An 11,360-nucleotide genomic window follows, 5' to 3' on the forward strand; every position below is an offset into this window, starting at 1 on the left:
GTTTTGTGTGTTCTTCTTGAAAGTTACAAGTAGAGGGTAAAAATGTGATAAAAGAAATAGTGAATACAGGAACAATCAATAGAAAGACGAAAATAAGGTGATGGGAGGTCTTTAATTCTGAATCACATCAAAAAACATCAACTTGCATCAAATGGTTCTTCACATTGATCCTAATCGTTCTTTTAAGGAATGACCACTAATGAACCATTATGCTTATCTTTAATGTTCATAGCTTCACATCGAAAGTTGGGAAGTACTCTCCTAGAACACTGAGCCCTTCGATAACTTCACATCAAAAGTTGGGAAGTACTCTCCTAGAACACTGAGCCCTTCGAATTGGGATAAAGGTGACTTTTCGATTTGCTTCGCAATATCGCAGATCGCTATATTGCAAAACTTGTTTTCATTAAAACCCACCGCTATATGAATTGTTGCGATATGTGATTTGCAAGATTCTATCACAATTCACGATAATTGCTTTGTTAAGTAGTGTCGCGATATTGAAATTGTGATGCGAGAATAATCTTTTCTAAAGCAGGTTTTTCAAGGTTTACCTTAATGTTCATGACTTTCCGTTATAAAGTTATTCTAAGGTTTTTTATCATGTATCACTTTTTATAAGAAACTCGTAGTTTGTGAAGTTTTATGTGCTTAAAGTATGAAAAGGTAAATTTCCATGTTTTAGCAAGTTCCACTTTGACATCTTGTTTTATTCTAGAAACAAGAAAGACATGATTTAAATGCTAAAATTTGATTTTTTGGAAGGGTCCCCATTTATTAATGGTATTAATAACTCTAATAAATGGGGGGTTGTTGAAAAGAACAACAATTGGCGATTCACTTGGAAGAACCAGTTATCTCTAAGGGTTTTTTGAATTTTCTAAAACTTCCAAAATAGAAATGGTTTGGAAAATAAAAACATCATTGTATGAAATATAAGTCAAATAGTGCTATTTATTAATAACAACATCTTGTTCTAACTATCTTTATTTTGATTAGATTCTTCCCAGAGTTAGTCATTTTACTGACATCAGTCATTACTTGGTTGTAAACATAAAAAAAAGACATCTTTTTAGATTAGTTTAGGTGTACTCATTTGTCGTAGGTAGAGCCTCTGCTACCAACAGGCGTTCATAGCCTCAACAGAGTTACCTATTACCCAGAAATGATCCAGTGTCAAACTTGAGAAGCATGCAATCTTCAAAGATAAATCCTCATATACACTTATTGCTTTTTTCTTTTCTTTTTTCTCTTTTAATTATTAAAGAACAATGTCTTGGTTTGGTGGCCAAAATTGACAGTGCAATTCACTTGATTTATAACTTAACTGAACAAGTTGGCTCGTGATGAGACGCCTTGTCTTTTGATTAAAACAATCTCCAGCCATTACCCTATTTTGATATGAAATATGGCAATGTCAGTTAGTTATAATCTTTATGATCATGATAACCTAGCTCTTGATGAGACCTCTTATTCTTTAAGTTTTAAAGTGTATAATTGAATTACTCCTTGAATCTCGCAAATTCCTTGAGTGTGGGGGAAGTCATTGGTTCGTTAAGAATTCTCCTAGATGACAATTATAGAGTTTAAAAATAGCTTTTCCAAAGAGAGTCTTTGTTTTTTTATTGATACCTTTTGTGACTGATGTAAGGAAAACTTCTTCCTAAGGTTGTTTCTAATCAAAACTTGGATAGTTGAAACAAAAAAACAGGAAAAAATATTTTTGAAATAATAGCACTTACCCATATATCTCATAAATGGAGATTAATTTTCATAATCACTCCCACTTATACAAGCGAAAAACCAAAACAAAAATGAGACACTATTATTTTCGTGGAAACCAAAAGTGAACACTCTCAACTTGTTTTATTATTAAAAGGAAAACTTAACTAAAAACTATAATCTACAAGAATTGAAGAGATCATCTTCTATGGAAAACACTTTTCTAGAATCTGTCTGTTAACAGGTAAAGACTCTCTTTTCCCTGCTAAATCTTGTAACATGAACGTTGATGGACCAATGAGTTTGAAAATCTGGAATGGTCCAAGCCACATTCATTGGAATTTAGTATGTTTTCCTTTCTCCTCATGGGATTTATCCCATTTTAATACTAAGTCTCCAAGTTGGAAATCTTTTTTAGACATTGAGTTTGAATCCAAAGAAGCTTTTACTAATTGTTGATGATGCACGTGGGTAATTCTGGCCTTTTCTCATTCCTCTTCAAGTTTAAGAATCTGCAATTGTCTTAATTGCATGGATGAGGAAGGGGTTTCTTCAATGAATTGAACTAAGGCTATGTAAGGAATAGCTAGATTTGTTGGTAAGACCACTTCTTTCCCATAAACTAAATTAAAAGGAGAAGTGCCAATGGAGGTTTTCTGAGTTATTCGATCTACCCAGAGAGCACACATTAAAGACATATGCCAGTTTCTGTGGTTTTGATCAATAGTCCATTTAATGATTCTAATAAGGTTTTTATTTGTTGATTCGGCCAACCCATTCCCTTGTGGATAATAATTAGTAGAATATTTGAGTTTAAAACCTCTTTTGAGAGTGAAATTTGTCATAGCATTACCTGAGAAATATGATGCATTATCAACCATTAAAGTAGAAGGTAATCCAAACCTGGTGATTATGAATTGATTTATAAATTGGATGATACTTTTAGAGTTGGCTGTTTTGAGTGGAACTGCTTCTACCCATTTGGTAACATAGTCAGTAGCTATAAGGATGTACCTATGTTGTTTAGACGAATGAGGAACGATCTCACCTATTATATCCAATCCCCATTGTTCAAATGGTTCATTGATGTTGACTAGCTGTAATGACAATGATGGTTTCTTTTGTCTTCCGGCAACAATCTAGAAAATCTGACATCTCCTTACATAACTATGTGCATCTTTAAATAAAGTTGGCCAGTAGTAACCAGCGCGCAATATTTTGTGTGCTCTTGCATCTCCTACATATTTTCTGCCTGCTGGCCCATCATGAAGTTCCTGCAATACTTTTTTTAGTTCAAATTTCTCAAGGCATCTAAGGAGAAAAGAATCATAATTCATTCTAAAGAGTATATCATTGAAAATTTTGTATTGTTTATCTTTTAACCTCATGACTGTTTTATTTGTGTAATTCAAATGTGGAGGGGCATAACCATTTTTTAAATAGAACATGATATCAGCGTACCTTGATCCAGAGTCATTTAGGCTTACCTCATACACTTGTACTTCACTATCTGGAGATTGTGTTTCTAATATGTGCGATTCTCTAGCAAACATCCTACAAAAACCTTGACCTTTTACAATATATGCTAGTTTAATTTCCGTGTCATATTCTTGTAGGGATGTGACCCAATTTTCCCTCCTTTCGCCCACATCATTTTTACCAAAAGTTTTCTTACCACTGGAAATGGTACTATTATTTTGGTGTGAGTCTTGAGAAGGAAAGGTCTAAAGTGTTTGATTGCTTTGAAAACACCATAAGCCTATTTTTCAACATCACGGTAATTTAGTTGAGCTCCTTATAAGTTTGAACTAAAGAAGGCAATTGGGGCCTTGACTTTATCTTGATTCGCTTGTGTGAGTATGGCAATATATAATTTCTCGGAGGTGAATGTATATATAGTGAAAGGATTAGAAAAGTTGGATTTGTTATAGATCGGGTGTTTATAATTTCTTGTTTTATCAAGCCAAAGGCTTCATGTTCTGCATGACCCCATTTGAAGAGAGAGTTTTTCTTTATCATGGCTTGTAGAGGTGACATGATCCTTGAGAAGTCAAGGACAAATCTTTCAACAAAATTGATCTGACCAGGGAAAGACTACATTGCTTCCTTATTATGGGGTAAGGATATCTCAGAAATTTCCCTGATCCTATATGGGTAAATATGGATTCCTGATTTGGATACTATGAATCCAAGAAGTTTTCCTTCACTCAACACAAAAAAATAATTTTTTGGATTGAGCGAGATTCCATATTTTTGACAACGTTGGAAGATCTGTTTTAAGTCCCTGAGATGATTACTTTATTTTTTAGAATATACCATTATGTTGTCTAAGTAGATCATCGCTAACTTGTTTACCAAGCCTTTAAACGTAATGTCCATGGCTCGTTGAAATGTGGCACTAGCTTTGATTAGCCCAAATGGCATCTTTTGATATGTAAGTGCCCCATTTGGTTCCAAAAGTAGTTTTTAATTGATCATCAGGGTGGACCAAGATTTGAATTTACCTTGAAAAACCATCTAAAAAGGACATTAATTCAAACCCTGCGACTGATTGTAATATCTGATCCATAGGGGGCAGTGAAAAATTATCCTTTTGGCAAGATTTATTGATATTTAAAAAGTCAATACAAATCTGGATATCATCATTTTTTCTTTCTGACTAGGACCAGGTTGGAGACCAATCTGGAATGCCTAACTAAAAAATTAATCTTCGCTCTTAATAGTTTGTTCAACTCAGATTTAATCTGGCTTTACAAATTAGGGTTTATTTTCCTCAATTTCTGATCAACAAGATTTTCATTAGAGATCATCGGAATTGTATGCTGTAAAATCAAAGTGTTGTAGGTTTTGAGATCATTGTAATTCCATGCAAAGACACTCTTGTATTGTTTCAATAATCAAATGAAAGCTAATTTTTCCTCGAATGTTAGGCCAAGACCTAGGTTGATGTTTTGTGGTTTTATGTTTGTCCCCAGATTCATTAATTCATATCTTAGAGTTGAACTCTGAACTTTTGAATTGGTGGATTGTTTAAATCTATCCTTTAAGTCATATAGGTCCTCCAACTTGACTATCGATTTTGGTATAGCATTATTGCTATTTTCTTGTTCCAGTTGTTTGTCATGTTGGTCTTCATCAATTATCTGATTATTGTAAGAGCCTTCTGAAGTCATAAAACTAACAATATCTAGGTCATTGTTGAAAACCCTCCAATTGGTAATGTTATCATGAATAGAGGGTCTAAAGATTAGTTCAATCAAGAATCTGTCTGGGCTATAATCCTATGATGGAATAAGCTTGGAAGCTACATTAGCAAGGAGATCAGCGCTAGCATTTTGGATTCTTGGAATGGATGAAATATTAAATGCTGTAAAGTGCAAAGTCAGGTCTTGTACTAAAGATTGACAGTGCTTCAAGTGTCCCGACAGAAAATGTATAATATTTCATACCTGTTTAATAATAGTCTCAGAGTCTCCAAATACTTGCAGGTATTTGATATTAAGCCTGATTGCTTTGTATAATCCTTGAACTAATGTGTCATATTCAGTAGTATTGTTTGTGCAATCGAACTCAGGTCTACATGTTAACATGATCTTTTCTCCTTTTGGACTAACTAATATACAACCTGCTCCTGCTCCATCATTAGATTTAGAACCATAAAATGATAATTTCTGAAACAAGTTTTATTTACAGGTTTATCTACCAAATTGATGCATCTAGAAGCGTTCATTTGAGAGAAATTTTCTATCAAAGATAAAATGGAATTTTCCAAAAAAGGTGAAGTATGAGCGTTGAATTTCCATAAGAATGAATTAACAGAATAGTTTCCAATTATGTTGTTGCTATATGCTACATGATTGTTTTCTCCTTCTAACTCTGTCACTATATACTTTTGATGTCTTTCACGTTCAACCTTGATCTGATTAGGTTTTCCATTGTAAGGGAGCCACATATGAGACCAGTCGGTCACAAAGTAACCATGAAGCTTTTCTGACAAATCCCTACTAAGGATTAGTCCATAAAACTCAAGAATGTCAGGTACAAGTATATCGATTACTTGAAATACCTTTGGATTGCATGAAAGTCTTATGGTTACTTGATTAATTTCATCGATGACCTCAACTTGAAACCAATCTAGTTGTACTATTCGCACTGCATATTTCTAAGGCTGGACATTTAACTTTGTGCAAACTGTCTTAGGTAAAATGATAGATGTGGCACCAGAATCTACCAGACAATTATGCAAATTTTTATTGAAAACTTCAAAGATAAGGAGAAATGGCAGAGTATGGGATTTTAATCTTCCCCCAATTAGATCAATGTCATTTAGATCTACTTTATTTGAAATGTTAGTCGAAGGTCTCCCTATTTCATGAGTAGCTTGTGAAATTACAACGACCGGTAGAGGCGTAATAGGTACTGCATTTAGCTTTTCAAGAGCAACTTCTGTTGATGCTTTAACTTACTAAGCTCATGAAAAGTAATGTTTGCTATAGTTTTCTTCATATCTTGAACAATGTTATATTCCGTTTCATCTGAGATGATATGAATTTTGGCTAAATGCGTTGAATCAGATTGGACTGGGTTTGTCTGATTAGACTTTGGTGAGGATTTCTTACCTACGATTTTATCCTTAGGATTCGGACTTGGTTTCTTTTGTTTAGCAATGTATTGTGGCGGATCAAGTTGATTTCTAATTCTAGAAGTAATAGGTAATGCATCCTAATCTTCCTCATTTGGAAGAATGAAATCCCACATTCCTTGTAGTTCTACGACTTCATAATCATCGGTTTGTTCCTCATTTGAAACTTCTTCCTCTTCCCCTTCTTATTCTGCATTTGTTATAGCATTTGGACATTTAGGATTAGTTATAGAATTCCTTTTAAAGGGTTTGAAAGGTTTCTTAGAAGAGGTTTTTGCTACTTGTTTCTTTATATCAACCATTTCGTTTGACATGGTCTTCAAGACTTTTTGTAACCCTTCCAAGTTGAATGGGTCCTTCGGTTGTTTTTTTTCTTAGGATCATCCCTAAAAGACACTTTTTAAGACTTTCTTTCTTCTACAACATTTTTCTTTTCTACAGCTAGGATACGTTTTTCTAGAGCTATTGCCTCTTTCATGTTTTCTTCTAATGTTGGCTAAGCAAATATATCTACAAAGATAGCTAAATTTGAAGGCGAAGCAGAAATATACCACTCATTTTGGACTTCATCGTTAGGTTTAGACATTGTTTGTATTTTGTTTAACAAATTATTGAAGCGAGAGTTGAAATCCTTAATTGGTTCCTTTTGTTCAGCTTTTAAATTGGAGAGGTCATTTATTAAAGTTGTTGTTGACCTATCATCCCCAAATTTTGTTAAAAACTGATCTTGAAATGTATCCTAGTTATTAATGGCTCTTACTGGTAAAGAGAAATACCACGATCTTGCTGCTCCTTTTAAAGTATAGGGGAATAATCGTACAACTGCATCCTCTTCTGTCACTCAATTTAAATTAATAGATAGCATGAAATTATTTATGTGTTCCTCAGCTAGCTGGCCATTATCAGGATTGAATTTGGGCAACCATTTCTTAGGGTGAGTTGGTAATTGAGATAAAGGTACATGCATTCTTACATCCCCTAGATTAGCCCATGGCCTTGGTGGTGGATTTCCTACCATTGTCGGAGTATCTGTAGGAGGAAGTGTGGCAGTAGTGGAAGATGATTGGGAAGAGGAGGATATTACTCCTGTACCTGTATGAACCAAGATATGAAGTTGAGGGATAGATAAATGACCTTGTGATGATATGGATGGGATGGTAGACGAAAATTATGATATAACCTCACTCTGAGATTCTGCTGGTGATTTCCTAGCTTTCTTATGACTCATTAGAGGAAACTCAACTAGGGGGATTCCTAACTTTTCGCTTTGTGCTCTAGTCAGACATTGAGATGGGGTCAAATGGGAAGTGACACTACCTTGGGATAACTTAGAATATTCCTGAGATATAGAAATCCCCTGTAACTTATAAATTAAAGTTTGTAGCTTAGGGGGCATCTGGAGAAGAATGATCTATCTTGTTTGAGATTTCAGTAGTGTGCTCTGTATTTTTATTTTCAACCTCTGGTTCAGAGATGGAAGATTTAGAATGCGAATGAGAAGTTGAGGGTGATGGTTAGGGATTTTTACTCTTCGAATGGCATGAAGATGTAGATTTACTTACCATTCACAGTCAGGCCCTCCTTCTAGCGCCAAATATGTTGAAGGCTCGAAAAATCAGGACTCCAACAATGAGAATAACCGCCTGGTCCTGATCTTAAGATAACTCCTTTTCCATTTGGAATAGTGGCTCCGACTAGGTATGATGGGACGAGTTTCCCAATCTATTTATGATGTGTGTGTGCTAACAGGATGATGTTTTTCTTTTTAGGGTTTTCTGGGGTGAATACTTGTTCCAAATCTAATCTTTCTAATTTTCTCCATTCTTAATGTTTTTTTCCTTTAACTTTTAATCTCTCTTGATGATGCTAGAGTGTAAGAAATTTCATACATTATGCACAATATTTAAAAAAAGATTAACATAATATTCATACATTATACCGTATTTAAAAAAAAAGATTAACATAATATTCATACATTATACCGTATTTAAAAAAAAAGATTAACAACAACATAATCTTCTATTGTGAATATCTAAATACTCACACTTTTTTTAATTAAATTATTTTATAAGATCAATTAATTTATAATTAAATCATTAATTTACGCAAATATTACAGTGAATAATATTTTATGATAATAAGAAAAATTATTTCAAATTTTTATTTTAAATAAATCACTTAAAATTTATATTTAATAACCTATAATCATTGGTTAAAAAACCGTTATAATTTGTTTAAAAAACTGTTGCTAAAAAAATTGAATATATTTTATAAATTTAAAATCATATTTAAAATTTATGTTCATTTTCCCCGCTTGTGAATTTAGTGGAACCCCATCTTTTTTCCTCCCGTGGAGTCTCTCTCCATCAGCCCCATGAGATATCGTCACAGATTGAGCAGTAGGCATAGAGGTAATCGTGGTGATGCTTTGCGCTCCAGATATCATCCCCCCTCTGCCTCTTTTTCCCCTTCTATTTCTCAGTCCCATACCCTCTCTAATCCCAGCCCCCAAGGCAGATATCCGAACACGAGAAGCGGATGAGGAAGGATTAGCTGCAGCGGGGCTCATCACTCTGGAAGCATCCCTCTGCATGCAGCGACCAATGCCACCTCCCAGCAAGCTCACTTCCAGTTTCAAAGCACCCTGAACAAACCGAGTATTATGTTCACCATCACCGTGGAATTTAAGGAAATCTCTGCGTCCAATACAAAACCTTCGCCCAACAGGGATTTCAGCCAAGTTCCTTCTTTTAATTTCGAACTAGGGGATCCAAGCTCCAGACTTCTGACAACAAATAAGGATCTTCCCTCAAGCAGCAATCCACAGAATCTGGAAAGCGAAACCCGCCGAAAGGATAAGGGCATTCAACCCGAGGACAACGCAGGTGGCGGTCATGCAGAATACACAGGCTCCGAAGTCTACGGGTGGTGTTCGATAGTGGAGGAGGAACCTACAGAGGAAACCAAGCAGCTGACCACCAGATCACGTGGAGAGCCTTAATCTGGTTTGGTCGAGGTTTGACACCTGTCTTTTGTTTCTTGCATCCCGTCTAGTCTTTTTATAGTCCTTTTTTTTCCTTCTAGGGTGTAAAATTTTTGAATTTTGTCCCATTGGACAACTTATCATGGTCAAGTCTGAATAAGGTTTTGATTTAATGAGTCTCAACTCCAATTCTTTGTATATGACAACTATAGCCCCTGCGTGGGCACCTGAAATTTTTTCAATTTTGGGCCTACACTGGTTTCCATTCTGAGGCAGTCTCGATCTCAAGTTTGGAAGATTAGAATGGTCATTCCATTGACCCAATACTGCTCACGTCAGTGCCTCCTTGTACATTTTGCCTATATCAATAGATTAGTTTTACTTAGAAAAATAAAAATAAAACCCATTGACATAATACTAAAATTTAATTTACCATATTTAAATCAAAACTTATAATTATCTTTGATAAAATCATTTACTCATCATCACCCAATAATTCAAAACCTATTAAAATAATACTAAAATTTGAATTACTATATTTAAATGAAAACCTTTATTTATCTGTAAGAAATTGAAATCATTTACTCAAAAGAAATATTATTCCTAAAAAGTAAAATAATCTTTACAAGTTTGGAAACATGTTGAACACTATAATTACCCAATAATTCAACCCTATTAATATAATACTAAAAATTTGAGTTACCATATTTGAAAAAGTATTATTATCTTGTCATGATGTTTGTCATGAGCCAAAAACCTATTTAAAATATTGAATTACTTATTTTACAATTATAAAACAATTGCATTAAACTCAACGTACAGTTCATACAAATCTCCTGGGCATTCAAATTTTGTCCATCCATGAAAATATGATGGTTTCAGAAATTGACCAGTTACTTAAAAGGCCACAATCAAATTCATTAGAGCGGAAGACCATGAATAAAAATAAATTAAGCAAAACGGTTAAGCAAAACTTGATTCATTCATTAATAGTATAAACTAAAACTCATTATTTCAAACATATAAATTTATGCAAGTAAAGAGACATGCATTCCATGGTCTCTGATTTCTGCAAAAGGTAGCGGTCAGTCTGACAGTTTTGCGAGCGGTCAAATACGAGGCGATTGGTACTATGATGCGTTAAAGATTTTGTTGCCGCATTGGCATTTCCACACCACGGGATAGTAATCCTCTACACGTTTTGGAATGCACTGCAGTTTTGGAGTGACGGTGCACTGCACAGGCTTACAGGGGCTGCACCCCTCGGCATTTAGCAACGCACGATGGTGGCGCGGAGCCAATATGCACCCCTCGCAATCCGTTTAATTGTACGCAAATATCTTCAATCTAATCCAATACACTTTACAAAGAAAGCAAGGCCACCACGTTCCGACGAAGACATTGTTTGTTTATCACTAATTTCTCTCCCAGCGATCTCTGCATTATCAAAAGGGTTACTGTATCATATTACTGTTTTTGAAAGCATGTGAAAAAATATTCTATGCAAGAAAAATTGAATACCCAATCAATAATTTATGTAAAGTACGCACCACTAAAGCTCAATAACGAGGATCTCCATTCTGGCACAACGTGAAAATCCAGCTTCCATAACTGCGTGTTTCTCTATATCTCAACAGACAAACGTGCCCCCCAGCAGAAATCTCTTTGAATAACGTACTCTCCCCAGAAGAATCTCTTTGTATAAAGTATTCTGCCTTGTTGTGTCTCCGAATATTGTAAATATTAAATCTCAAGAGCTAATAAGTTGGGCTGCGAGGCAGCTAGTCCCTGCCATATAAGACAGATCCAAAGCCAGGACCTCGCAAGGTATCCCTTCCTGTCCTAGCAGCTTATCTACCAGCAGTACCAGTATTACCATCAGTAGCAGAGGTAGTTGAACGACCAGCTTGGATGGAATGGGGCTAAAGTAACTGGTCGAAAGCCTTCACAAAGGTCATGCTTTAGAGGATATGTTTCAAATCATGGTCCTCCGTGCAAGCAAGCATCGTTGCA

General features: G+C 35.0%; 1 pseudogene; it reads right to left on the reverse strand.

The window, feature by feature from the left end:
• Nucleotides 1–10,477: 10,477 nt before the first annotated feature.
• LOC149230075 (EPIDERMAL PATTERNING FACTOR-like protein 4) lies at nt 10,478–10,956 on the reverse strand (annotated as a pseudogene).
• Between the last annotated feature and the right edge of the window lie 404 nt (nt 10,957–11,360).

This window comes from Pinus tabuliformis, chromosome J (assembly GCF_031772625.1).
Source record: "Pinus tabuliformis cultivar Carrire ecotype Pingquan chromosome J, CPIR1, whole genome shotgun sequence".
Classification (NCBI taxonomy): domain Eukaryota; kingdom Viridiplantae; phylum Streptophyta; class Pinopsida; order Pinales; family Pinaceae; genus Pinus; species Pinus tabuliformis.